Source organism: Aphidius gifuensis, linkage group LG1 (genome assembly GCF_014905175.1).
Source record: "Aphidius gifuensis isolate YNYX2018 linkage group LG1, ASM1490517v1, whole genome shotgun sequence".
Classification (NCBI taxonomy): Eukaryota; Metazoa; Arthropoda; class Insecta; order Hymenoptera; family Braconidae; genus Aphidius; species Aphidius gifuensis.
Window position 1 is genome coordinate 15,994,805 of NC_057788.1, and position 6,000 is coordinate 16,000,804.

Here is a 6,000-nt window from a genome sequence, read left to right on the forward strand (position 1 = left end):
ATGAATAAAGGACCTTTAAAAAGTTGTACTTGGAAGTTCTATCATATCCTTGGCTGTGGCAATTTTTATAAAGAATTTTTTGAATGCAACATAATTTTTTTGCGTTTATTTATTCAAAAGTTATCGGTTGTCCAAACAATTACCAATTTATTATTTACAACAATTTCTTCTAAATAAAAAGTTTGTACGCATGCGCCAATCAAAAAATATATTTCGATCGGTAAGTCGGTATTTCTTTTCATCGATCTTTCATTTAAATAGTAAGAATAAAATTAAAAAAAATAAAAATAGTAAAAGTTTTTGATCTAAGTAGAAAAATAAGATAACTGTTAACTTTTTTAAATTTTTTTAAAAATTAAATTACAACTAGAAAAGAAACATCAAATATATATATGTATATAGTTAAAAATATATACATGTTATATTGAGGTTAGGTTCAAATGTTATCATTGTTATTATTGTGTACAATATTTATATTCAAATAAATATTTTTAAAAAAAATATATTATGTATAATAATAATAATGATAAATATGGTTTCGTAATTAAAAAACCCGTATTCGCCGGAGTTTTGAAAATTTTCAATTTTCAACGGGAAACGATTTCGTTAACAACATTTTTTTCATTATTGTATTATGAAGTGTGATGTCATAGAGATGAGTTAGATAATTATCAGGCGCGGAAGTTTTTTTTTTTTTATAATACACGGTAACCGGGAATCGAACCGACGAAGTATAGATTGACGTAGTAACGGGTACGCTTTAGACCAAGGTCTGTAGATTAATAGACGGCTGGGATCAGGGGGACGTTCCAAAAATCACTCGGAAACCCGGACCGGCGCAGTAGATGAAAAAATATAGAGATAAAATAAACTTAAAAGTAACTAGAGGTTACTGTAGATATTGTAAGCAACAAAAACAGCCATATTGCATATGCCATTTACTTTTGTTACTTATTACAGTTGTGAAAAGTATTTTTTATAATTATTATTAATAATTAAACAATAATAATTTATTGTTTTGTGCCTATAAAAATACATGAACAAAAAATCATGTCTACCACAACAAAATATCAAAAATTTTCTATGATCACAATCTTGACCTTCCGAGTTTCCGAGTGATTTTTGGAACGTCCCCCAGGTCGTCGCATGACTCAGTGCGCATGCGCGGTCAGCCATGTTTGGTGCTATTCCCCACTACTAATGTTTACCACATAATGTAAACAATCAGTGTATGGCATGTCAAAAAAATTTCCAATTGAAAATTTAATCATTTATTTATTGAATAAATATTGTACGTCAATGTTGTGCGATCGGTTGCTTTCCCCAGAGATTCAGATCGTCGTCGAAAATGATCTACTGGTACTGGTGTGAGTCAAATAAAACCAAGCTCAAGGTTATGTGATGTAAGTTTATTTCTTCACATAATTTTCTTTTTTCTGATCAAAATTATTAGTTTACTAGTTAAAAAATATTGATATTCACAGATATATTTATGAAAATCCATTATGATGAATCTCAATATGAACAACATCGTCAGGATGGCTCAAAAAAAATTAAAACCAAATGCAGTACCAACTTTGTTTGGTGATGTTTTGATAGATTATTTGAGTAAAATCCACCAAAATAAAAGTAACGTGAGTAAGAATAACCATTGAATTTTAACTTATATTAAAGTTGTCTTGATAAAAAAATATTAATAGTTATTTTTTTTTAGTACATGATGTTAGTTGGACTTCATTTGAATCACTAAAGCAGTTGTCAACAATAAACTTAGGTAAATCTTTTTCCAGACCATTGCTTGATGTAATTATAGATGAATATACCACTGACAACAAAAAGAGTTTATTCAAGTTACCAAAGTCTAATAATACCAAATCTTTACCAAGTGATGAGCAGCAGATTGAATTGCCACTAGTAAACTTAGATGAGGATCATTTAGTATCAATTTTTACTCATAATATTTATCCTGATACTTTCAACAGTTTTTTATCAATTCTTGCTGATGAATTACAAGCAGAAATAATGAAAAAATATAATAAAGGAGTTATTAAATTTAATTTCATGCTTCAAAATCAACATCGTCTTTATCACCATGAAATTTCGAGTTTAAACTAGGAAGTAGAAAGCTTAAAGAAAATAAATATTAGTTTAGACTGTGAATTACGAGTTGAATAAGAAAAAAGGATACACTCAGAAAGACAACGAGAAAAAATTAAAAACAAGTTTAACAAGCTTCTTAATGTATTCGAAAAATTGTCCATTTTTAAAAAACCTTTTAATTGAGTTATTTTATTTACTTATTCATAGTATGCGACAGGCAAAAGCCTACTGAAGCCAAAAAAATTCATTTTGTTGTCAGATAAAAAATTGTATTTGATTATTTTATTTTTATATTAAAAAAGAAAAAATTATATTTTTCGAGTAACTTTTGTTTCACTTTTTTATAACTATTTATATTAAACTGTCTGCTAACTTTGTCAATTTTTCAGAATATTTAATTAATTATTAATTGAAAAAAATTAAGTGTTAACTTCTTGTTATATACTGTTTCTGTTATAGACCAGATGTAAGCTATAAAGATGGTTTAAATAATGCGCGCCTAAAAGTCGGCCATGTTTGGTGCTTGTGCGACGACCTGCACCCGTATTCAGAGGATGTTCTCAGGTTTTTGATGGCGCTTGAAGTTTCTAAAAACCTATATAAAAACTTCACAAGCGCCGCCATCGGAAAAAAAAGCCCTAATGAGAACATCCTCTGAATACGGGTGCTGATCCCAGCCGTCTTATTAATCTACAGACCTTGCTTTAGACCGCTCGACCACAGATATATGTTATAAATGATGTAACTATATAAAAAAAAAAAAATAACAACAACAATAACAACATTGATGTATGTATTTTGACAACATATTTTGAGGTTATGTCTATAAATTTCAAATAAATTTGAATGGTGTCGCCATCTTGTGCCAAAAGAGTTAGTAAAACAGGGCCCTATTGATCGATTAATTTTGCGGATGAATCAGGATTTCTAGTATTTCGTTTTAATAACAAATGCAAATCTGAGCATTGTAAAAATCTAGTGTTACATAATTATGATGGAATCATCACTAGAGTTTTATTAAATTTCAGAAACTCTATAATGGTTAATATATTCGAACGGAGAAAATACATTGCGAAAAATATAGAACAAATGAATATATGATTAGACAATAAAAATACAACTTCAGAAAGCTATTGATCGGCTTAGCTGATTGAATCTGAAAACAGAAAGAGGTTGTAAAATAATATACATAGATTATTATTCGGCTATATCAATTAAACGGACAATAATTTTAATATAGAAAAATAAAATTAGCTATATATACATTTGATTAAAATCGTTTTTGGCTCATTCGTACTAGCGGAATTTGATAATAAGAGTACTCTATGTATATAGATGAACCAATTTTTTTACGATAGATTTTACCGTTGATTATTTGTTGTCTATAATCTATTTCTACATATAAATATAAGACGGATTATTTTTCAGACAATGAATAGACACAAACTCATAGACACAAACTCGTAAAAAATTACTAGTGATTTTTATCGTATTTGGTATAAATATTGAACATTATTTTTCGTTAAAAGGTGACTCATATATTATGATAAATATCGTAATAACATGAATTTAAAAAATTAAAAAATTAAAATATGCTAATTAATAGAAATACATAATGTCATAAATTTATTATTACAAAATATGAGAAAATAAAAAAAAATATATCATCGAAAATTATAACTCTTAAACATAATAAATATATCTTATTTATCATTCATCTTGTGGCATAACATTATATCAGATAAAAGCAAAATAGTTTAAGGTACAACCAGGGCAAAATGAGAGACATCTGGCGGATGTTTGCTAAAAACATTATATATTCATGAGTGCGAAAAGGACGAAAGATTAGAAAGAGAATACTGTTTCTCACTTCCACTCAAGTATTTAGACAAAGACAAAAATTTATTATCCTCTATTAATTAAAATTGAATATTAAAACCTATACTAAATTTGGGTGATGATTTTTCGTCTTTTTTTCTAGTTTTATCCTTTAGTTTTTGGTAAATATGGCATTATTTTTTCAAGTATTTCGATGGGGTATTATGAAAAGCTGAACATCATTTTCCATAAGAGCCTATGTTTAACCTCAAAAAAAGGACCATCTTTAACAGTTAATTAATCAAAAAAACATCTTATAACAAAAAAACTGATTAAAGAAAAAGGTGTATCGTTATTTCAATTATCTACTCTATAAAATTCGTGAAATCGTCATTATTTTTAATTTTCCCTGGTTGTACCTTAATATGTAACTAGGAAAAGTCGATTTATGTAAAGTATTCAAGTCGGACATAGTGCCAACTGGATATTTACCAACATTCAATATCCCTATTACGGACTAAATGAGCTTAAAGAGACTTTATTTTTCGGATGTTCACCCTGAACGGTGTAACCGAAACTAGCGCTCCGGGCCGCAAGCCGGGAAACGATGTACCGTGTGATTTTTTGAAGCTTATATATTTAGACCAGTCTTGAGACATTATTAAGCCACGTTTGGCGTTTTTTTTCTCAGTAAAAAAACTTTTATCAATATTTAAAAAAAAAAATCGTAATAATGAACATAATATATATAATAAACTAAAACGTTAATGTTTTCTTGATCCTATCTTGATCAAGATATATTTAACAAAAGAACAAGTAACAAAATAAATATTTATTGATCAATTTGTGATCAAGTTTGGATCAAGACGGCCTTATCACAGACGAGTTAAAGTTTTTTTGATCCAATCTTGATCAAGAAATATTTAAAAAAAGAACAAGTTACGAATGAAATATTTATTGATCAAGTTTGGATCAAGATGGCCTTATCACGGGCGTGTTAAAGTTTTCTTGATCCTATCTTGATCAAGACGGCCTTAGTCAAGAAGAGTTAAAGTTTTCTTGATCAAGTTTGGATCAAGACGGCCGTATCACGGACAAGTCAAAGTTTTCTTAATCCTATCTTGATCAAGACATTTAAAAAAAACACAACTGACAAAATAAAGATTTATTGATCAATTCTTGATCAAGTTTGGATCAAGACGGCCTTATCACAGACGAGTTAAAGTTTTCTTGATCCTATCTTGAGCAGGTTGTCCTTAATAAAGCATCTTGATTAAATCTTGATCAAAACTTGATCAGGTTTCCTGAGTTAAGGCAACATTGATCAAGTATTGATCAAGATTGGGAGTAAATCAAGCTAGCCTGAACAGATTTCCACTCGGGATGGTAGATATTTTGTGTAGGAATTGCCAAGACTCACAACACGGCCAAAGCTTTTCGCAACTCGCAATAATGGCATCCAATGCTTGGCAGCCGATCGTGCGCTATCCATGGGCCAAGGCTTGCCTGACTCTTTGCTGGTTAGTTGCTTACCAAGGCTCGTATGCCATGCTCGGCTGACCATTGGTTGAAGAAGAGCTGGCCAGCTCTTATCAAGCCATTCATCGGCCGTGTCTTAGTAAACTATTGGGTGGCTAAGAAAGAAAACCCATGATTAAGTCGAGGCTTGGCTCATTAAGGGCTGGCCAGCCATTAATCGACCGTTCATCAGCCAAGCCTTGGTTAATTATTAGGTAGTCAAGATTACCCTGAAAAAAAAAATCCCTCCAGAGAAAAAATGTAGTTCTTGAAAAAAAAAAAACATTTGAAGTATGAAAGAAATGTTTTGGTTTGAACTAAAAAGTTCTTTCAAAAAAAAAAATTTCTTAGATAGTATAAAAATTATCTTGGATCATGACCGAATGTTCACAATTTAAAAAATAAATTTCTTGGGTTATGACAAAACATATCTTAGTTCATAAACAAATGTTCCTCTTTCTAGAACTACACTTCTTCACTGTGAAAATTTTTGGTCAAAAATAAATGGAATTGTTCTTAATTTTTGAAGAAAACTTCTCGGCAAAAAATAGTTTAAAATAATAA

General features: G+C 29.6%; 1 long non-coding RNA gene across 2 annotated transcripts; it reads left to right on the plus strand.

The window, feature by feature from the left end:
* The first annotated feature begins 1,195 nt into the window (after positions 1-1,195).
* LOC122849969 lies at positions 1,196-2,331 on the plus strand. 2 transcript variants are annotated; one of them, XR_006373614.1, is made up of 3 exons: positions 1,196-1,398; positions 1,485-1,634; positions 1,715-2,331. It is a non-coding gene; the product is annotated as an uncharacterized LOC122849969 (long non-coding RNA). The 2 variants fall into 2 exon arrangements; XR_006373613.1 differs by having other exon boundaries at positions 1,199-1,403.
* Positions 2,332-6,000: the final 3,669 nt, after the last annotated feature.